Source organism: Rhinoderma darwinii, chromosome 1, assembly GCF_050947455.1.
Source record: "Rhinoderma darwinii isolate aRhiDar2 chromosome 1, aRhiDar2.hap1, whole genome shotgun sequence".
NCBI classification, from domain to species: Eukaryota; Metazoa; Chordata; class Amphibia; order Anura; family Rhinodermatidae; genus Rhinoderma; species Rhinoderma darwinii.
The window spans coordinates 3,535,200-3,558,072 of NC_134687.1; the positions used below are offsets into that span (position 1 = coordinate 3,535,200).

The 22,873-nt window shown below is 45.8% G+C and overlaps 1 long non-coding RNA gene across 2 annotated transcripts in view; it reads right to left on the reverse strand.

The window, feature by feature from the left end:
• The window catches only part of LOC142712834 (uncharacterized), a 129,314-nt gene that overhangs the window by 95,311 nt on the left and 11,130 nt on the right, over positions 1–22,873 (reverse strand). Inside the window, exon 1 of one of the 2 annotated variants that reach the window (XR_012870135.1) lies at positions 2,599–2,805. The exons of the other annotated variant lie outside the window; for it this stretch is intronic. This is a non-coding gene — a long non-coding RNA (uncharacterized LOC142712834). Of the gene's footprint in view, positions 1–2,598; positions 2,806–22,873 lie in introns of those variants that run through there. 2 annotated transcript variants of the gene reach the window in all.

Here is a 22,873-nt window from a genome sequence, read left to right on the forward strand (position 1 = left end):
AGTCATCTAATAACAGCTCCATATATAAAGTCATCTAATAACAGCTCCATATATAAAGTCATCTAATAACAGCTCCATACATAAAGTCATCTAATAACAGCTCCATATATGAAGTCATCTAATAACAGCTCCATATATAAAGTCATCTAATAACAGCTCCAGACATAAAGTCATCTAATAGCAGCTCCATATATAAAGTCATCTAATAACAGCTCCATATATAAAGTCATCTAATAACAGCTCCATATATAAAGTCATCTAATAACAGCTCCATATATAAAGTCATCTAATAACAGCTCCATATATAAAGTCATCTAATAACAGCTCCAGACATAAAGTCATCTAATAGCAGCTCCATATATAAAGTCATCTAATAACAGCTCCATATATAAAGTCATCTAATAACAGCTCCATATATAAAGTCATCTAACAACAGCTCCATATATAAAGTCATCTAATAACAGCTCCGTATATAAAGTCATCTAATAACAGCTCCATATATAAAGTCATCTAATAACAGCTCCATATATAAAGTCATCTAATAACAGCTCCAGACATAAAGTCATCTAATAACAGCTCCATACATAAAGTCATCTAATAACAGCTCCATATATAAAGTCATCTAATAACAGCTCTATATATAAAGTCATCTAATAACAGCTCCATATATAAAGTCATCTAATAACAGCTCCATATATAAAGTCATCTAATAACAGCTCCATACATAAAGTCATCTAATAACAGCTCCATATATAAAGTCATCTGATAACAGCTCCATATATAAAGTCATCTAATAACACCTCCATACATAAAGTCATCTATTAACAGCTCCATATATAAAGTCATCTAATAACAGCTCCATACATAAAGTCATCTAATAACAGCTCCATATATAAAGTCATCTAATAACAGCTCCATATATAAAGTCATCTAATAACAGCTCCATACATAAAGTCATCTAATAACAGCTCCATACATAAAGTCATCTAATAACACCTCCATATATAAAGTCATCTAATAACAGCTCCATATATAAAGTCATCTATTAACAGCTCCATATATAAAGTCATCTAATAACAGCTCCATACATAAAGTCATCTAATAACAGCTCCATATATAAAGTCATCTAATAATAGCTCCATATATAAAGTCATCTAATAACAGCTCCATACATAAAGTCATCTAATAACAACTCCAGACATAAAGTCATCTAATAACAGCTCCATATATAAAGTCATCTAATAATAGCTCCATATATAAAGTCATCTAATAACAGCTCCATATATAAAGTCATCTAATAACAGCTCCATATATAAAGTCATCTAATAACAGCTCCATATATAAAGTCATCTAATAACAGCTCCATATATAAAGTCATCTAATAACACCTCCATATATAAAGTCATCTAATAACAGCTCCATATATAAAGTCATCTAATAACAGCTCCATATATAAAGTCATCTAATAACAGCTCCATACATAAAGTCATCTAATAACAGCTCCATACATAAAGTCATCTAATAACAGCTCCATACATAAAGTCATCTAATAACAGCTCCATATATAAAGTCATCTAATAACAGCTCCATATATAAAGTCATCTAATAACACCTCCATATATAAAGTCATCTAATAACAGCTCCATATATAAAGTCATCTAATAACAGCTCCATATATAAAGTCATCTAATAACACCTCCATATATAAAGTCATCTAATAACAGCTCCATATATAAAGTCATCTAATAACAGCTCCATACATAAAGTCATCTAATAACAGCTCCATACATAAAGTCATCTAATAACAGCTCCATACATAAAGTCATCTAATAACAGCTCCATACATAATGTCATCTAATAACAGCTCCATATATAAAGTCATCTAATAACAGCTTCATATATATAAAGTCATCTAATTACAGCTCCATATATAAAGTCATCTAATAACAGCTCCATATATAAAGTCATCTAATAACAGCTCCATACATAAAGTCATCTAATAACAGCTCCATATATAAAGTCATCTAATAACACCTCCATATATAAAGTCATCTAATAACAGCTCCATATATAAAGTCATCTAATAACAGCTCCATATATAAAGTCATCTAATAACAGCTCCATACATAAAGTCATCTAATAACAGCTCCATATATAAAGTCATCTAATAACAGCTCCATATATAAAGTCATCTAATAACAGCTCCATATATAAAGTTATGTTGCTGTGCTCGGCCTGACAGGATGGGTTACGAGTCTCCTCTCAACATCTATATGAGGGAGCAACTTTAACTACTCCTGCAATTGTTGTTGCCTCCCTGGGAGCTGGCCTGGTGGTGATTGCTGGCCCGCTCTTAGAGGAAGCAAATAGGGGTCTAATACAGCAGTTTTCTGGTTCTACACATACCATGTGAATGCTGGTGACGTTTTAGTTCTCATACAAAGAGCATTTCTTTCACTGTCCCTCTTTATTCCCACTTGGCATTTTTTCATTAATGTCTGATATTAACATCTGTTTGGCCAAGTGGGATCTGACATTTAATAGGGTGTTCTATAAAGGGACCCTTCACCCTATCCCTATATAGCAATTTATATTTACTTTTAAAAGATCTGGTGATCCAACACTTCTTGTCCTCTTTCTCTTTTCCATATCCCATTTTCCCTTATTTTAAATGTAACAATCTATAGATCTATCTGGCCGGTCAGGGCTGCCAAGCAGCAGAAGACTTCCCCAAGGTGGAGCTAGAAGTCATTGACGTCTGATCCCTCCGACCTTTCATCTTAGACGAGTTTCTGGCGCCAAAAAGGAGAAACGAAACTGAAGAAATGAGAGCAGGAATGTGAAACTCACAAGTCTGACACCAGGAGAGTAATATTTAACCATTTATTGGAACCTGTCCAGGTCACATGGTCATGTAGACTTGTATGAGAAGAAGAGACCAGAACAATATATGCTGAAAATAACTCATATAATTAGTAAGAAAGCAGCAGCACCCAAAAAAGTCATCTACCCGTCATCAGCAGGAGCTGGTGGGGTGAATTATAGTGACTGTTGTAGGCAAGATGGGCAGGAATTCATGATAACCAATCACACAATCCCAATCCAGTGCCATTGATAGTACTATAGAGCCTGCTAATAATAAGGGCACCACGTAGCCTGATTGTATTGCCCCGGAAATGTCTAGTGGCACCCCTGATACTATGCTGCCAGATCTCTAGGCGCCACTTCTCTCAATTGCTTCTGAGTCCGTCAGTAATTGGGCTCCTGCAGGAGTCTGGAGTGACTTGGGTTTGGCTGATGGTGGACCACTCATGGTCACTTCACCTCCCAGACTAAGCAGGTCACTCCAGTCACTGTATGGTGATATTATTCAGTCACTGCATGGTGGTATTATTCAGTCACTGCATGGTGGTATTATTCAGTTACGGTATGATGGTATTATCAGTCATTGTATGGTGGTATTATTCAGTCACTGTATGGTGGTATTATTCAGTCTGTGTATGGTGGTATTATCAGTCACTGTATGGTGGTATTATCAGTCACTGTATGGTGGTATTATTCAGTCACTGTATGGAGGTATTATTAGGTCACTGTATGGTGGTATTATTCAGTCACTGTATGGTGGTATTATTCAGTCACTGTATGGTGGTATTATTCAGTCTGTGTATGGTGGTATTATCAGTCACTGTATGGTGATATTATTCAGTCACTGCATGGTGGTATTATTCAGTCTATGTATGGTGGTATTATTCAGTCACTGTATGGTGGTATTATTCAGTCACTGTATGGTGGTATTATTCAGTCACTGTATGGTGGTATTATTCAGTCACTGTATGGTGGTATTATTCAGTCACTGTATGGTGGTATTATTCAGTCACTGTATGGTGGTATTATTCAGTCTGTGTATGGTGGTATTATTCAGTCTGTGTAGGGTGGTATTATCAGTCACTGTATGGTGGTATTATTCAGTCACTGTATGGTGGTATTATTCAGTCTGTGTATGGTGGTATTATTCAGTCTGTGTATGGTGGTATTATCAGTCACTGTATGGTGGTATTATTCAGTCACTGTATGGTGGTATTATTCAGTCTGTGTATGGTGGTATTATCAGTCATTGTATGGTGGTATTATTCAGTCTATGTATGGTGGTATTATTCAGTCTGTGTATGGTGGTATTATCAGTCACTGTATGGTGGTATTATTCAGTCACTGTATGGTGGTATTATTCAGTCACTGTATGGTGGTATTATTCAGTCACTGTATGGTGGTATTATTCAGTCACTGTATGGTGGTATTATTCAGTCTATGTATGGTGGTATTATTCAGTCACTGTATGGTGGTATTATTCAGTCACTGTATGATGGTATTATTCAGTCTATGTATGGTGGTATTATTCAGTCACTGTATGGTGGTATTATTCAGTCACTGCATGGTGGTATTATTCAGTCTATGTATGGTGGTATTATTCAGTCACTGTATGGTGGTATTATTCAGTCACTCTATGGTGGTATTATTCAGTCACTGTATGGTGATATTATTCAGTCACTGCATGGTGGTATTATTCAGTCTATGTATGGTGGTATTATTCAGTCTATGTATGGTGGTATTATCAGTCACTGTATGGTGGTATTATTCAGTCACTGTATGGTGGTATTATTCAGTCACTGTATGGTGGTATTATTCAGTCACTGTATGGTGGTATTATTCAGTCACTGTATGGTGGTATTATTCAGTCTGTGTATGGTGGTATTATTCAGTCTGTGTATGGTGGTATTATCAGTCACTGTATGGTGGTATTATTCAGTCACTGTATGGTGGTATTATTCAGTCTGTGTATGGTGGTATTATTCAGTCTGTGTATGGTGGTATTATCAGTCACTGTATGGTGGTATTATTCAGTCACTGTATGGTGGTATTATTCAGTCTGTGTATGGTGGTATTATCAGTCATTGTATGGTGGTATTATTCAGTCTATGTATGGTGGTATTATTCAGTCTGTGTATGGTGGTATTATCAGTCACTGTATGGTGGTATTATTCAGTCACTGTATGGTGGTATTATTCAGTCACTGTATGGTGGTATTATTCAGTCACTGTATGGTGGTATTATTCAGTCACTGTATGGTGGTATTATTCAGTCTATGTATGGTGGTATTATTCAGTCACTGTATGGTGGTATTATTCAGTCACTGTATGATGGTATTATTCAGTCTATGTATGGTGGTATTATTCAGTCACTGTATGGTGGTATTATTCAGTCACTGCATGGTGGTATTATTCAGTCTATGTATGGTGGTATTATTCAGTCACTGTATGGTGGTATTATTCAGTCACTGCATGGTGGTATTATTCAGTCACTGTATGGTGGTATTATTCAGTCACTGTATGATGGTATTATTCAGTCACTGTATGGTGGTATTATTCAGTCACTGTATGGTGGTATTATTCAGTCACTGTATGATGGTATTATTCAGTCTATGTATGGTGGTATTATTCAGTCACTGTATGGTGGTATTATTCAGTCACTGTATGATGGTATTATTCAGTCTATGTATGGTGGTATTATTCAGTCACTGTATGGTGGTATTATTCAGTCACTGTATGATGGTATTATTCAGTCTATGTATGGTGGTATTATCAGTCACTGTATGGTGATATTATTCAGTCACTGCATGGTGGTATTATTCAGTCTATGTATGGTGGTATTATTCAGTCACTGTATGGTGGTATTATTCAGTCACTGTATGGTGGTATTATTCAGTCTATGTATGGTGGTATTATTCAGTCACTGTATGGTGGTATTATTCAGTCACTGTATGATGGTATTATTCAGTCACTGTATGGTGGTATTGTTCAGTCACTGTATGGTGGTATTATTCAGTCACTGTATGGAGGTATTATTAGGTCACTGTATGGTGGTATTATTCAGTCACTGTATGGTGGTATTATTCAGTCACTGTATGGAGGTATTATTCAGTCACTGTATGGTGGTATTATTCAGTCACTGTATGGTGGTATTATTCGGTCACTGTATGGTGTTATTATTCAGTCTGTGTATGGTGGTATTATCAGTCACTGTATGGTGGTATTATTCAGTCACTGTATGGTGGTATTATTCAGTCACTGTATGGAGGTATTATTAGGTCACTGTATGGTGATATTATTCAGTCACTGCATGGTGGTATTATTCAGTCACTGTATGGTGATATTATTCAGTCACTGTATGGTGGTATTATTAGGTCACTGTATGGTGGTATTATTCAGTCATTGTATGGTGGTATTATTCAGTCTATGTATGGTGGTGTTATTCAGTCACTGTATGGTGGTATTATTCAGTCACTGTATGGTGGTATTATTCAGTCAGTGTATGGATGTATTAGTCAGTCACTGTATGGTGGTATTATTCAGTCACTGTATGGTGGTATTATTCAGTCACTGTATGGTGGTATTATTCAGTCAGTGTATGGTGGTATTATTCAGTCACTGTATGGTGGTATTATTCAGTCAGTGTATGGTGGTATTATTCAGTCACTGTATGATGGTATTATCAGTCACTGTATGGTGGTATTATTCAGTCATTGTAAGGTCCGTGGCTGCGGGCCGTCAGCTCCAATCCCTCCCTGACAGCCGCAGCCACGAGTCGGCAAGCGCTGGCCCCAGCCTCCTCCTCAGGGGACGCCAGCGCTTGCTTCCACTCACCTCAGCCGGATCCCGTAGGGTGCGCGCACATGCTCGTATCTGCTCTTAAAGGGGCAGCGTGCGCACCAGACTTTTGATGAACTTTGAACCCGTAAGTACCCTGGACTATAAGAGGGGTCCAGCCCCCTGCTTCTATGCCTGAGCGTTGTTGATGTTTCCTAAGTTTGTCTATGTGATGGCCTCCTAGTGTGTTCCTTTTCCAGTTCCTTGCATTCCATACTATCCTAGTCGAGCATTGTGCTGTGCCAAAGTCGTGTCGTGCTATATCCCACGTCTGACCTGCTTCACCTCGTCTGTCGTCCTCCTGCTACCTAGTCCCAGCCGAGCCTGCCTTGCTGCTGTCCGAGCTGCCACAGGTACCTATACGAACTAGGGACATTGACCTGCACCCTGTTGGCCAGCTGCCTTACCGCCAAGGCGGTACGGTCCAGTGGGTCCACAGACCCTTCGTGACAGTACGCTCAGGCCATGGACCCCGCTGGCCGATTCAAAACTATGACGACGTCTCAAGAGATGCAAGCAGATATGCTAGACCTCCGGTCTGGACAGGACCAACTCCTCCAGGCGTTGAACATTCTTGCATGTCGGCAGGAGGCACAAGCTGCCGTTCCTCCTACTACACCTCCTGGCAATGTGGATCCTCAGTCTGCACCTCCTGGCAGTGTTGACCCAAGTGTTTCTTTGACACTTCCTGACCGCTATGATGGAAAAGCAAGTACCTGTTGTGGATTTCTGAATCTGTGCCAGATCCACTTCAGTCTGTATAATAGGACATTTTCATCTGACGGTGCCAGGGTCGCTTTCATCATTTCTCTCCTCACTGACAAGGCTCTTGCATGGGCGAGCCCTATCTGGGAGAGAAAAGGACCAGAGACCCGTGACTTCCAGCCTTCCTCTGGACTTTTCGTATGGTGTTTGAGGAGCCTGGTCGGGTCTCATCTGCATAGGCCTCTTTGATTACTATACGCCAAGGATACACCTCCGTGAGTGAGTACGCCATCCACTTCCGCACCCTGGCGGGAGAACTGTTATGGAAAAATGAGGCCCTGGTGGCTGCATTCTGGCATGGACTGGCTCCTAAAATTAACGACGAACTTGCTGCTCGGAATCTGCCGTCTACCCTGGATGACCTCATCCTTCTGTCTGCCCAGATTGATATATGGATCCGAGAACGCCTCCAAGAGGTTCGAAGGGAGGGAGTTCTCTCCAGTCTGGCTCCTACTTTGCAGCAACCCCTGCCGTCCTCAGATGTCGATCCTTCTAAGGAGTCTGTGATCATGGACCAGTGTAAGCTATCCACCCAGGAGAGACAACGCAGACGCACTTCTGGACTCTGTCTTTATTGCGGCCTCGGTGGCCATCTTGTGCGCCTGTGTCCCCAAAGATCCCAAAGCCTAGGGTTGCTAGGAGTGACAACCTTGGGTAAAGATGGACTTCCGTCTAAATTGTCCATACCTGTGACCATAGTGTCCGGTGAGAGAACGCATCAGGTCTCTGTGTATCTGGAATCTGGATCCGCTGCTAATTTCATCCGTAGAGACCTTGTTGACCTTCTGCAATTGCCCATCACCCCTCTGGAGAGGCTGTTGACAGTTGCTTCAGTAAATGGACTACCTCTGCCAGACCCAGTTATAGCATTGACCAAGCCGCTGAGGCTCCAAGTGGGAGCTCTTCACTGTGATTCTATGTCCTACCCAAAGCTGTTAACCCTGTGTTGCTGGGCCTGCCTTGGCTCCGACTGCATGCCCCAGTCCTGGACTGAAATTCTGGAGAGGTTCTCGAGTGGGGCCCTGAGTGTCACAGCCGATGCCTGGTGCAGATTCGTTCCGTTCAGCCTTCGCTGCCTCGGTCATTGGCAGAATTGTCGAGTCATTATGCTGAATTTTCGGACCTCTTCAGCAAAAGGGAGGCGGAGACATTGCCCCCACATCGGGCGTATGACTGCCATATTGAACTGATTCCTGGTACATCCCTTCCTCGTGGTAGGGTATATCCTCTATCCTTGCCAGAGACTCTGTCCATGTCCGCCTATGTGAAAGAAAACTTGGAGAGGGGCTTCATATGAAAGTCTTCCTCCCCGGCAGGAGCCGGGTTCTTCTTTGTCAAAAATAAGATGGCTCTCTTCATCTTTGTATCGACTACCTGGAATGGCCGCATCCTCAAGGCTTGAGGGTCATACAGCGCTTTTTGGGATTCGACAATTTTTACAGCCAATTTATTCCAAACGTCTCCTCACTGACTTCTCCCATCTCTAATCTCACTAAGGGTATGAACGCCAAGGTGTGGACTCCCGAGGCAGAGTCCACATTCAATAGCCTGAAGAGTGCCTTCACGTCAGCCTCTATTCTCCATAATCGGATCTCTCTCTGCAGTTCTCGTTGGAGGTGGACGCATCCTCCATCAGTGCTGTTCCAGAGGGGTCCCAAGGGCAAGTCAAGGGTATGTTGATATTTCTCTAACTCTTATTTTCCGCAGAACGCAACTACTCGATTGGGGATCGGGGGTTACTGGCCATCAAATTGGCTCTGGAAGAGTGGAGACATCTACTAGAGGGCGCAGCTCAACCGATCCTAATTTATTCGCACCACAAGAATCTGACCTACCTCCAGACGGCCCAACTGCTGAACCCTCGTCAGGCCAGGTGGCACTGTTCTTTACCAGGTTGCAGTTTGAACTCCATTATTGCAAGGCCGACAAGAATGTGAGGGCCGATGCCTTGTCCAGGTCTTATGAGACGGAAGACCCCATAAACAGTCCACAGAACATTATTGATCCGTCTTGCATTGTCTCTGTCAATTCCCTGCAAGTTGGGGACATTCCTCCAAGGAGGACTTTTGTGCGCCTGGCTGATGGTGGAAGAATCCTCCGCTGGGGACACTCCTCTAGACTGGCAGGTCACGCGGGGATCCGTAAGACCCGGGATCTGATTGCTCGTCATTTCTGTTGGCCCACGCTGCCCAAGGACATTATGGACTTTGTTTCTTCCTGTTCTGTATGTGCAGCAAACAAGGCCGCTCACTCAAGACCTGCTGGTCTGCTTCAGCCATTGCCTGTGCCCAATGCTCCCTGGCAGCATATAGCTATGGACTTTATTACGGACCTGCCTCTCTCTGCTGGATGCAGTGCTGTCTGGGTGGTGGTGGACCGATTTTCGAAGATGGCCCACTTCGTTCCTCTGACCGGTCTTCTTTCTGCTCCTCAGCTGGCCAAGCTGTTCATCCAACACATCTTCCGCCTGCACGGCTTGCCGCAGCATATTGTGTCTGATCGAGGGGTTCAGTTTACCTCGAAGTTCTAGAGAGCCCTGTGAGGACTCCTCGGTGTGAAGTTGGACTTTTCCTCAGCCTACCATCCTCAGTCCAATGGTCAGGTCGAGAGGATCAATAAGATTTTGTAGAACAACCTACGCCACTTAATCTTCAAGCAGCATGATGACTGGGTGTAGCTGCTCCCATGGGCGAAGTTCTCCTACAATAATCACACCAGCGAGTCTACTCGGAATACACCGTTCTGCATTGTCTACGGCCAGCACCCACAAATTCCTCTCCCGGTGCCCGATACTTCCGAGGTACCAGCGGCTGACTCCGCTTTTAGAAACTTCCTACAGATCTGGCAGCAGACCCGATCCTCCATCCTAATGGCAGTCGACCGCATTAAATGGAAGGCTGACACAACGAGAAGAGAACCTCCTCAGTTTCTTTCTGGCACGAAGGTCTGGCTGTCCTCCAGGATTATTCGTCTGAGGATGCAATCATGCAAATTTGCTCCCAGGTTCCTTGGACCCTTCGAGATCCTACAGCAGATCAACCCTGTCACCTACAAGCTTTGGCTGCCTCCTACACTCAAGATCCCCAACTCCTTCCACGTCTGCCTCCTGAAACCGGTGATTCTGAACCGCTATACCAAAACTCCTAGCCCTGTGGTTGCCTCCAGCGGCCCTTCAGACACCTTTGAAGTTAAGGAGATCTTAGACACCAGAAAAGTGAGAGGAAAGACTTTTTATTTGGTGGATTGTAGGGGGTTTGGTCCTGAAGAGAGTTCTTGGGAGCCAGAGGAGAACCTCAATGCTCCTACTCTTCTGAAGAAGTTTCTCTCTCACTCTGGTCCCAAGAAGAGGGGGCGTAAGAGGGGGGATACTGTAATGTTCGTGGCTGCGGGCTGCCAGCTCCAATCCCTCCCTGACAGCCGCAGCCACGAGTCGGCAAGCGCTAGCCCAAGCCTCCTCCTCAGGGGACACCAGCGCTTGCTTCCACTCACCTCAGCCGGATCCCATAGGGTGCGCACGCATCCTCGTGCCCGCTCTTAAAGGGGCAGCATGCGCACCAGACTTTTGAACCCGTAAATACCTTGGACTATAAGAGGGGGTTCAGCCCCCTGCTTCTATGCCTGAGCGTTGTTGATGTTTCCTAAGTTTGTCTATGTGATGGCCTCTTAGTGTATTCCTGTTCCTGTTTCAGTTCCTTGCATTCCATACTATCCTGGTCGAGCACTGAGCTGTGCAAAAGTCGTGCCGTGCTGTATCCCACGTCTGACCTGCTTCACCTCGCCTGACGTCCACCTGCTGCCTAGTCCCAGTCGCGCCTGCCTCGCTGCTGTCCAAGCTGCCACAGGTACCTATACGAACTATAGACATTGACCTGCGCCCTGTTGGCCAACTGCCTTACCGCCAAGGCGGTACGGTCCAGTGGGTCCACAAACCCTTCTTGACAGTCACTATATGGTGGTATTATTCAGTCACTGTATGGTGATATTACTAATTCAATGTATAGGGTATTATGCAGTCACTGTATGGTGGTATTATCAGTCACTGTATGGGGTATTATTTAGTCACTGTATAGCAGTATTATCAGTCAGTGTATGGCGGTATTATCAGTCAATGTATGGAGGTATTATTCAGTCACTGTTCAAAAATATTATTCAGTCACTGTATAAAGGTATTATTCAATCAGTGTATGGAGGTATTTAAGTCACTCTATGGTGGTATTATTCAGTCACTGTATGGTGGTATTATTCAGTCATTATATGAAGGTATTATTCAGTCAGTGTATGGCGGTATTATCAGTCAATGTATGGAGGTATTATTCAGTCACTGTTTAAAAATATTATTCAGTCACTGTATAAAGGCATTATTCAATCAGTGTATGGAGGTATTTAAGTCACTCTATGGTGGTATTATTCAGTCACTGTATGGTGGTATTATTCAGTCACTGTATGAAGGTATTATTCAGTCAGTGTACTGTATGGTAGTATTATTCAGTCACTGTATGAAGGTATTATTCAGTCATCTAGACCCTCACAGGGAGTGAGCAGGAGACCCCCAGTGACCAGGTCCATTGTGAATATATTCAAACCTGCCTTGAGCCACATAGCAGAGTACAGTTACTGAAAATCGTGTGTCTAATTTAAATATCAAAACAGGGAAGAATCTCATCTCTTTAACAGTATGTATCTATGTATCATCTATGTATCGTCTATGTATCGTCTATGTATCATCTATGTATCCAACATCTGCGCATCATGTATGTATCATCTATGTATCATCTATGTATGTATCATTTACGTATCATCTATGTATGTATCTATGTATGTGTCATCTATATATCATCTATGTATGTATCTATGTATGTGTCATCTATGTATCATCTATGTATGTATCTATGTATGTGTCATCTATGTATAATCTCTGTATGTATGTATGTATCTATCATCTATGTATGTATGTATCATATATGTATGTATGTATGTATCATCTATGTATGTATCTATCATCTATGTATGTATGTATGTATGTATGTACCTATCATCTATGTATGTATGTATCTATCTATGTATCTATCTATCTATCATCTATGTATGTATGTATGCGTGTGTGTGTATGTATGTATGTATGTATGTATCATCTATGTATGTATCATCTCTGTATGTATGTATGTATGTATGTATCTATCTATCTATCTATCTATCTATCTATCTATCTATCTATCTATCTATCATCTATGTATGTATGTGTGTATGTATGTATGTATGTATTTATGTATGTATCATCTATGTATGTATGTATGTATGTATGTATGTATGTATGTATGTATGTATGTATGTATCATCTGTGTGTGTGTGTGTGTGTGTGTGTGTGTGTGTGTGTGTGTATCATCTATGTATGTAGGTATCATGTATGTATGTATCATCTATGTATGTGTGTATGTATCATCTAAGTATGTAGGTATCATGATTGTATGTATCTATCATCTATGTATGTATGTATGTATGTATGTATGTATGAATGTATGTATCATCTATGTATGTATGTATCATGTATCATGTATCATGTATCTATCTATCTATCTATCTATCTATCTATCTATCTATCTATCTATCTATCTATCTATCTATCTATCTATCTATCATCTATGTTTGTATGTATGTATCATCTATGTATGTATGTATGTATGTATCATCTATGTATTTATGTATGTTTGTTTGTATGTATGTATGTATGTATGTGTGTATCTATCTATCTATCTATCTATCTATCTATCTATCTATCTATCTATCTATCTATCATCTATCTATCTATCTATCTATCTATCTATCTATCTATCTATCTATCTATCTATCTATCTATCTATCTATCTATCTATCTATCTATCTATCTATCTATCTATCTATCTATCATCTATGTAAGTGTGTATGTATGTATGTATGTATGTATCTATCATGTATGTATGTATGTATGTATGTATCTATATCTATCTATCTATCTATCTATCTATCTATCTATCTATCTATCTATCTATCTATCTATCAAATGTGTACGTATGTATCTATAATCTATGTATCATCTATGTATGTATGTTTGTACACTACCGTTCAAAAGTTTAGGGTCACTTAGAAATTTCCTTATTTTTGCAAGAAAAGCACAGTTTTTTTCAATGAAGATAACATTAAATTAATCAGAAATACACTCTATACATTGTTAATGTGCTATATGACGATTCTAGCTGCAAACGTTTGGTTTTTAATGCAATATCTACATAGGTGTATAGAGGCCCATTTCCAGCAACCATCACTCCAGTGTTCTAATGGTACATTGTGTTTGCTAACTGTGTTAGAAGGCTAATGGATGATTAGAAAACACTTGAAAACCCTTGTGCAATTATGTTAGCACCGCTGTAAACAGTTTTGCTGTTTAGAGGAGCTATAAAACTGACCTTCCTTTGAGCTAGTTGAGAATCTGGAGCATTACATTTGTGGGTTCGATTAAACTCTCCAAATGGCTAGAAAAAGAGAGCTTTGATGTGAAACTCGACAGTCTATTCTTGTTCTTAGAAATGAAGGCTATTCCATGCGAGAAATTGCCAAGAAACTGAACATTTCCTACAACGGTGTGTACTACTCCCTTCAGAGGACAGCACAAACAGGCTCTAACCAGAGTAGAAAGAGAAGTGGGAGGCCCCGCTGCACAACTGAGCAACAAGACAAGTACATTAGAGTCTCTAGTTTGAGAAATAGACGCCTCACAGGTCCTCAACTGGCAGCTTCATTAAATAGTACCCGCAAAACGCCAGTGTCAACGTCTACAGTGAAGAGGCGACTCCGGGATGCTGGCCTTCAGGGCAGAGTGGCAAAGAAAAAGCCATATCTGAGACTGGCTAATAAAAGGAAAAGATTAATATGGGCAAAAGCTCAGACATTGGACAGAGGAAGATTGAAAAAAAGTGTTATGGACGGACGAATGGAAGTTTGAGGTGTTTGGATCACACAGAAGAACATTTGTGAGACGCAGAACAACTGAAAAGATGCTGGAAGAGCGCCGGACGCCATCTGTCAAGCATGGTGGAGGTCATGTGATGGTCTGGGGTAAAGGGGGAGATTTGTACAAGGTAAAAGGGATTGTGAATAAGGAAGGCGATCACTCCGCAACGCCATGCCATACCCTGTGGACAGCGCTTGATTGGAGCCAATTTCATCCTACAACAGGACAATGACCCAAAGCACCTCCAAATGATGCAGGAACTATTTAGGGAAGAAGCCGGCAGCCGGTATTCTATCTGTAATGGAGTGGCCAGCGCAGTCACCAGATCTCAACCCCATAGAGCTGTTGTGGGAGGAGCTTGACCGTATGGTACGCAAGAAGTGCCCATCAAGCCAATCCAACTTGTGGGAGGGGCTTCTGGAAGCATGGGGGGAAATGTCTCCCGATTACCTCAGCAAATTAACAGCTCGAATGCCAAAGGTCTGCAATGCTGGAATTGCTGCAAATGGAGCGACCAAAGCAAAGTCTGAAGGAGAAAATTATTATTTCAAATAAAAATTATTATTTCTAACCTTGTCAATGTCTGGACTATATTTTCTAGTCATTTTGCAACTCATTTGATAAATATAAGTGTGAGTTTTCATGGAAAACACAAAATTGTCTGGGGGACCCCAAACTTTTGAACGGTAGTGTATATCTGTATGTAGTGATCACCCTCTAGTGGTGGCTACAGGCAACATAATGTTATCATGTGACTCTATGGGAGCTGTATTTATCTGTATTTAGTGAGGTCCACTCGTGCTGATTGCAAGCAGGGGAATGTTATAAAGTAATGCTATGGGAGCTATATATTTCAGTATGTAGTAAGCTCCTCATAGTGCTGATTATAGGCAGCAGAATGTTATCATTTAACTCTATGGGAGTTGTATATATCTGTATGTAGTGAGCTCCCGCTAGTGGTGGTTGAAGGCAGCAAAATGTTTTTGTGTAACTCTACGTAAGTAGTATATACCTATCTGCAGTTAGCTACCCCTAGGGGTGGCTGCAAGCCATAGAATGTCATGATGTTTCTCTATGGGAGCCCTATATATCTGTTTTCACACATGTATCCCCTATCCTGTGGAGATCCTGTGGAGAGGGAGGGGATACATGTCTTAAGTTTAATGGCAGAGCGGGGAGATACCTCCCAGCTCTGCCGTAGTGTTCAGTGGCGTCCCGCTGTAGCAGCCATAACGGCTGCTAGCGGAGCCTGCGGCCATGGTGGGGGCCCGTTCCGGCGGGCGACACGGGCCCCCTCATGCCGCGGGCCCCGTAGCTGTCGCTACGGCGGTAGTTACGCCACTGGTTATCATGTAACTCTATAAGAGCTGTATGTCTCTGTATCTGCTGGAAGCGAGGGTGCCCGTATTATACCAGGAAGGGGAGGGCCCAAACATATCTGCTGGAAGCGAGGGTACCCGTATTATACCAGGAAGGGGAGGCCCAAACATATCTGCTGGAAGCGGGGGTGCCCGTATTATACCAGGAAGGGGAGGGCCCAAACATATCTGCTGGAAGCGGGGGTGCCTGTATTATACCAGGAAGGGGAGGCCCAAACGTTTCCGCTGGAAGCGGGGGTGCCCGTATTATACCAGGAAGGGGAGGCCCAAACATATCTGTTGGAAGCGAGGGTGCCCATATTATAGCAGGAAGGGGAGGGCCCAAACATATCTGCTAGAAGCGGGGGTGCCCGTATTATACCAGGAAGGGGAGGCCCAAACATATCTGCTGGAAGCGGGGGTGCCTGTATTATACCAGGAAGGGGAGGCCCAAACATATCTGCTGGAAGCGGGGGTGCCCGTATTATACCAGGAAGGGGAGGCCCAAACATATCTGCTGGAAGTGAGGGTGCCCGTATTAACCAGGTAGGGGAGGGCCCAAACATATCTGCTGGAAGCGAGGGCGCCCGCATTATACCAGGAAGGGGAGGGCCCAAACATATCTGCTGGAAGAGAGGGCGCCCGTATTATACCAGGAAGGGGAGGACCCAAACATATCTGCTGGAAGCGAGGGTGCCTGTATTATACCAGGAAGGAGAGGACCCAAACATATCTGCTGGAAGCGAGGGCGCCCGTATTATACCAAGAATGCGAGGCCCAAACATATCTGCTGGAAGCGAGGGTGCCCGTATTATACCAGGAAGGGGAGGGCCCAAACATATCTGCTGGAAGCGAGGGTGCCCGTATTATACCAGGAAGGGGAGGGCCCAAACATATCTGCTGGAAGCGGGGGTGCCCGTATTATACAAGGAAGGGGAGGGCCCAAACATATCTGCTGGAAGCGGGGGTGCCTGTATTATACCAGGAAGGGGAGGCCCAAACATATCTGCTGGAAGCGGGGGTGCCCATATTATACCAGGAAGGGGAGGGCCCAAACATATCTGCTGGAAGCGGGGGTGCCTGTATTATACCAGGAAGGGGAGGCCCAAACATTTCCGCTGGAAGCGGGGGTGCCCGTATTATACCAGGAAGGGGAGGCCCAAACATATCTGTTGGAAGCGAGGGTGCCCATATTATAGCAGGAAGGGGAGGGCCCAAACATATCTGCTAGAAGCGGGGGTGCCCGTATTATACCAGGAAGGGGAGGCCCAAACATATCTGCTGGAAGCGGGGGTGCCTGTATTATACCAGGAAGGGGAGGCCCAAACATATCTGCTGGAAGCGGGGGTGCCCGTATTATACCAGGAAGGGGAGGCCCAAACATATCTGCTGGAAGTGAGGGTGCCCGTATTAACCAGGTAGGGGAGGGCCCAAACATATCTGCTGGAAGCGAGGGCGCCCGCATTATACCAGGAAGGGGAGGGCCCAAACATATCTGCTGGAAGAGAGGGCGCCCGTATTATACCAGGAAGGGGAGGACCCAAACATATCTGCTGGAAGCGAGGGTGCCTGTATTATACCAGGAAGGAGAGGACCCAAACATATCTGCTGGAAGCGAGGGCGCCCGTATTATACCAAGAATGCGAGGCCCAAACATATCTGCTGGAAGCGAGGGTGCCCGTATTATACCAGGAAGGGGAGGGCCCAAACATATCTGCTGGAAGCGAGGGTGCCCGTATTATACCAGGAAGGGGAGGGCCCAAACATATCTGCTGGAAGCGGGGGTGCCCGTATTATACAAGGAAGGGGAGGGCCCAAACATATCTGCTGGAAGCGGGGGTGCCTGTATTATACCAGGAAGGGGAGGCCCAAACATATCTGCTGGAAGCGGGGGTGCCCGTATTATACCAGGAAGGGGAGGGCCCAAACATATCTGCTGGAAGCGGGGGTGCCTGTATTATACCAGGAAGGGGAGGCCCAAACATTTCCGCTGGAAGCGGGGGTGCCCGTATTATACCAGGAAGGGGAGGCCCAAACATATCTGTTGGAAGCGAGGGTGCCCATATTATAGCAGGAAGGGGAGGGCCCAAACATATCTGCTAGAAGCGGGGGTGCCCGTATTATACCAGGAAGGGGAGGCCCAAACATATCTGCTGGAAGCGGGGGTGCCTGTATTATACCAGGAAGGGGAGGCCCAAACATATCTGCTGGAAGCGGGGGTGCCCGTATTATACCAGGAAGGGGAGGCCCAAACATATCTGCTGGAAGTGAGGGTGCCCGTATTAACCAGGTAGGGGAGGGCCCAAACATATCTGCTGGAAGCGAGGGCGCCCGCATTATACCAGGAAGGGGAGGGCCCAAACATATCTGCTGGAAGAGAGGGCGCCCGTATTATACCAGGAAGGGGAGGACCCAAACATATCTGCTGGAAGCGAGGGTGCCTGTATTATACCAGGAAGGAGAGGACCCAAACATATCTGCTGGAAGCGAGGGCGCCCGTATTATACCAAGAATGCGAGGCCCAAACATATCTGCTGGAAGCGAGGGTGCCCGTATTATACCAGGAAGGGGAGGGCCCAAACATATCTGCTGGAAGCGAGGGTGCCCGTATTATACCAGGAAGGGGAGGGCCCAAACATATCTGCTGGAAGCGAGGGTACCCGTATTATACGAGGAAAGGGAGGGCCCAAGCATATCTGCTGGAAGCGGGGGTGCCCGTATTATACCAGGAAGGGGAGGGCCCAAACATATCTGCTGGAAGCGGGGGTGCCTGTATTATACCAGGAAGGGGAGGCCAAAACATATCTGCTGGAAGCGGGGGTGCCCGTATTATACCAGGAAGGGGAGGCCCAAACATATCTGCTGGAAGCGAGGGTGCCCGTATTATACCAGGAAGGGGAGGGCCCAAACATATTCTGCTAGAAGCGGGGGTGCCTGTATTATACCAGGAAGGGGAGGCCCAAACATATCTGCTGGAAGCGGGGGTGCCTGTATTATACCAGGAAGGGAAGGCACAAACATATCTGCTGGAAGCGAGGGTGCCCGTATTATACCAGGAAGGGGAGGGCCCAAACATATCTGCTGGAAGCGGGGGTGCCCGTATTATACAAGGAAGGGGAGGGCCCAAACATATCTGCTGGAAGCGGGGGTGCCTGTATTATACCAGGAAGGGGAGGCCCAAACATATCTGCTGGAAGCGGGGGTGCCCATATTATACCAGGAAGGGGAGGGCCCAAACATATCTGCTGGAAGCGGGGGTGCCTGTATTATACCAGGAAGGGGAGGCCCAAACATTTCCGCTGGAAGCGGGGGTGCCCGTATTATACCAGGAAGGGGAGGCCCAAACATATCTGTTGGAAGCGAGGGTGCCCATATTATAGCAGGAAGGGGAGGGCCCAAACATATCTGCTAGAAGCGGGGGTGCCCGTATTATACCAGGAAGGGGAGGCCCAAACATATCTGCTGGAAGCGGGGGTGCCTGTATTATACCAGGAAGGGGAGGCCCAAACATATCTGCTGGAAGCGGGGGTGCCCGTATTATACCAGGAAGGGGAGGCCCAAACATATCTGCTGGAAGTGAGGGTGCCCGTATTAACCAGGTAGGGGAGGGCCCAAACATATCTGCTGGAAGCGAGGGCGCCCGCATTATACCAGGAAGGGGAGGGCCCAAACATATCTGCTGGAAGAGAGGGCGCCCGTATTATACCAGGAAGGGGAGGACCCAAACATATCTGCTGGAAGCGAGGGTGCCTGTATTATACCAGGAAGGAGAGGACCCAAACATATCTGCTGGAAGCGAGGGCGCCCGTATTATACCAAGAATGCGAGGCCCAAACATATCTGCTGGAAGCGAGGGTGCCCGTATTATACCAGGAAGGGGAGGGCCCAAACATATCTGCTGGAAGCGAGGGTGCCCGTATTATACCAGGAAGGGGAGGGCCCAAACATATCTGCTGGAAGCGGGGGTGCCCGTATTATACAAGGAAGGGGAGGGCCCAAACATATCTGCTGGAAGCGGGGGTGCCTGTATTATACCAGGAAGGGGAGGCCCAAACATATCTGCTGGAAGCGGGGGTGCCCGTATTATACCAGGAAGGGGAGGGCCCAAACATATCTGCTGGAAGCGGGGGTGCCTGTATTATACCAGGAAGGGGAGGCCCAAACATTTCCGCTGGAAGCGGGGGTGCCCGTATTATACCAGGAAGGGGAGGCCCAAACATATCTGTTGGAAGCGAGGGTGCCCATATTATAGCAGGAAGGGGAGGGCCCAAACATATCTGCTAGAAGCGGGGGTGCCCGTATTATACCAGGAAGGGGAGGCCCAAACATATCTGCTGGAAGCGGGGGTGCCTGTATTATACCAGGAAGGGGAGGCCCAAACATATCTGCTGGAAGCGGGGGTGCCCGTATTATACCAGGAAGGGGAGGCCCAAACATATCTGCTGGAAGTGAGGGTGCCCGTATTAACCAGGTAGGGGAGGGCCCAAACATATCTGCTGGAAGCGAGGGCGCCCGCATTATACCAGGAAGGGGAGGGCCCAAACATATCTGCTGGAAGAGAGGGCGCCCGTATTATACCAGGAAGGGGAGGACCCAAACATATCTGCTGGAAGCGAGGGTGCCTGTATTATACCAGGAAGGAGAGGACCCAAACATATCTGCTGGAAGCGAGGGCGCCCGTATTATACCAAGAATGCGAGGCCCAAACATATCTGCTGGAAGCGAGGGTGCCCGTATTATACCAGGAAGGGGAGGGCCCAAACATATCTGCTGGAAGCGAGGGTGCCCGTATTATACCAGGAAGGGGAGGGCCCAAACATATCTGCTGGAAGCGAGGGTACCCGTATTATACGAGGAAAGGGAGGGCCCAAGCATATCTGCTGGAAGCGGGGGTGCCCGTATTATACCAGGAAGGGGAGGGCCCAAACATATCTGCTGGAAGCGGGGGTGCCTGTATTATACCAGGAAGGGGAGGCCAAAACATATCTGCTGGAAGCGGGGGTGCCCGTATTATACCAGGAAGGGGAGGCCCAAACATATCTGCTGGAAGCGAGGGTGCCCGTATTATACCAGGAAGGGGAGGGCCCAAACATATTCTGCTAGAAGCGGGGGTGCCTGTATTATACCAGGAAGGGGAGGCCCAAACATATCTGCTGGAAGCGGGGGTGCCTGTATTATACAAGGAAGGGAAGGCACAAACATATCTGCTAAAAACGGGGGTGCCCATATTATACCAGGAAGGGGAGGCCCAAACATATCTGCTGGAAGTGAGGGTGCCCGTATTATACCAGGTAGGGGAGGGCCCAAACATATCTGCTGGAAGCGAGGGCTCCCGTATTATACCAGGAAGGGGAGGGCCCAAACATATCTGCTGGAAGAGAGGGCGCCCGTATTATACCAGGAAGGGGAGGACCCAAACATATCTGCTGGAAGCGAGGGTGCCTGTATTATACCAGGAAGGAGAGGACCCAAACATATCTGCTGGAAGCGAGGGCGCCCGTATTATACCAAGAATGCGAGGCCTAAACATATCTGCTGGAAGCGAGGGTGCCAGTATTATACCAGGAAGGGGAGGGCCCAAACATATCTGCTGGAAGCGAGGGCGCCCGTATTATACCAGGAAGGGGAGGACCCAAACATATCTGCTGGAAGCGAGGGTGCCTGTATTATACCAGGAAGGGGAGGCACAAACATATCTGCTGGAAGCGAGGGTGCCCGTATTATACCAGGAAGGGGAGGGCCCAAACATATCTGCTGGAAGCGAGGGCGCCCGTATTATACCAGGAAGGGGAGGACCCAAACATATCTGCTGGAAGCGAGGGTGCCTGTATTATACCAGGAAGGGGAGGCACAAACATATCTGCTGGAAGCGAGGGTGCCCGTATTATACCAGGAAGGGGAGGCCCAAACATATCTGCTGGAAGTGAGGGTGCCCGTATTATACCAGGTAGGGGAGGGCCCAAACATATCTGCTGGAAGCGAGGGCTCCCGTATTATACCAGGAAGGGGAGGGCCCAAACATATCTGCTGGAAGAGAGGGCGCCCGTATTATACCAGGAAGGGGAGGACCCAAACATATCTGCTGGAAGCGAGGGTGCCTGTATTATACCAGGAAGGAGAGGACCCAAACATATCTGCTGGAAGCGAGGGCGCCCGTATTATACAAAGAATGCGAGGCCCAAACATATCTGCTGGAAGTGAGGGTGCCAGTATTATACCAGGAAGGGGAGGGCCCAAACATATCTGCTGGAAGCGAGGGCGCCCGTATTATACCAGGAAGGGGAGGACCCAAACATATCTGCTGGAAGCGAGGGTGCCCGTATTATACCAGGAAGGGAAGTGCCCAAACATATCTGTTGGAAGCGAGGGTGCCCGTATTATACCAGGAAGGGGAGGACCCAAACCTATCTGCTGGAAGCGAGGATGCCCGTATTATACCAGGAAGGGGAGGACCCAAACATATCTGCTGGAAGCGAGGGCGCCCGTATTATACCAGGAAGGGAAGTGCCCAAACATATCTGCTGGAAGCGAGGGCGCCTGTATTATACCAGAAAGGAGAGGACCCAAACATATCTGCTGGAAGCGAGGGTGCCTGTATTATACAAGGAAGGGAAGTGCCCAAACATATCTGCTGGAAGCGAGGGTGCCCGTATTATACCAGGGATGGGAGGGGCCAAACAAATCTGCTGGAAGCGAGGGCGCCCGTATTATACCAGGAAGGGGAGGACCCAAACATATCTGCTAGAAGCGGGGGTGCCCGTATTATACCAGGAAGGGGAGGCCCAAACATATCTGCTGGAAGCGGGGGTGCCTGTATTATACCAGGAAGGGGAGGCCCAAACATATCTGCTGGAAGCGGGGGTGCCTGTATTATACCAGGAAGGGGAGGCCAAAACATATCTGCTGGAAGCGGGGGTGCCCGTATTATACCAGTAAGGGGAGGCCCAAACATATCTGCTGGAAGCGAGGGTGCCCGTATTATACCAGGAAGGGGAGGGCCCAAACATATTCTGCTAGAAGCGGGGGTGCCTGTATTATACCAGGAAGGGGAGGCCCAAACATAT